The sequence below is a fragment of the Budorcas taxicolor genome, chromosome 19, assembly GCF_023091745.1.
Source record: "Budorcas taxicolor isolate Tak-1 chromosome 19, Takin1.1, whole genome shotgun sequence".
NCBI classification, from domain to species: domain Eukaryota; kingdom Metazoa; phylum Chordata; class Mammalia; order Artiodactyla; family Bovidae; genus Budorcas; species Budorcas taxicolor.
The window spans coordinates 41,543,271-41,544,185 of NC_068928.1; the positions used below are offsets into that span (position 1 = coordinate 41,543,271).

Sequence of the window (915 nt, forward strand, 5' to 3'; positions counted from 1 at the left end):
GGGACTTCCCTGGCGGCTCAGTGGTAAAGATCGGCCTGCCAGTGCAGGAGCCACGGGCTCCATCCCTGGTGGAGGCAGATCCCACGGGCCACAAGGACTGAGCCTGTGCTCTCGAATCTGGGAGCCTCAACTACTGAGCCCATGTGCCAAGTCACTGAAATTTGCACCTTAGAGCCGCTGCAATGGGAAACCTGCAAACCACAATTGGAGAGTGGACCCCACCCACCGCAACCAGAGAAAGCCCAGGAAGCAATGAAGACCCAGTATACCCAACAAAAAATTATAAGCAAGAAACCTCTCTGAATTTAGGAAAAAAAAAAGAGAGAGGTGGGGTGGGCAGGTAGAACTGGAGGCAAGTGAAGATAAAAGAAGACCCTCCACACCCTTTTCCTGTGCCCTTTTAATGTTGACGCAGTGTCTTAGGAGGCTAACACAGAAGGGTAAAGACAGTCTCCGTAAAATCCAGAGACTAGACCTTGGAACTCCTCTTTAGATCCCGGCTGGAGTCACAGCTGAAGGGGAAAAAATAAAAAGAAGAAGAAGTAGGCACTCCAGATAGAGGCACTAGCCTGAGCAAAGGCAGGAGTCAGGAAAGCATCGTTTCGAAGGAATCCGGTTTGTCCCAAGACTAGATCAGGTGTAAGGCATTACGGGCAAGATCATTTGGGAGCCTAATGGGCAAGGCTGAGTTTGTTCTTAAAACTTTACGCAGTGGTCTTCGAGCAAGGGCAAGCTCCAGCAGGTATGTCTGCAGGAAAAAGCAGTATAACTGCAGAGGAGGGGAGTGAACAGGACAACTGAAAACGGTTGAAGGACACGCAGTGCTGAGGGTGGTACCCCTGGGAGCGCTGATGAGCCAGGGCCACCAGGAGAGACGAGGCCTTCAGCTTGAGTTGCTCTCCGTGAACATGTCCT

At 51.5% G+C, this 915-nt stretch overlaps 1 non-coding gene across 1 annotated transcript; it reads left to right on the forward strand.

The window, feature by feature from the left end:
- The first annotated feature begins 392 nt into the window (after nt 1-392).
- Nucleotides 393-514, forward strand: LOC128065749 (small nucleolar RNA SNORA26). The gene has a single exon (XR_008201126.1). It is a non-coding gene; the product is annotated as a small nucleolar RNA SNORA26 (small nucleolar RNA).
- The last annotated feature ends 401 nt before the right edge of the window (nt 515-915 follow it).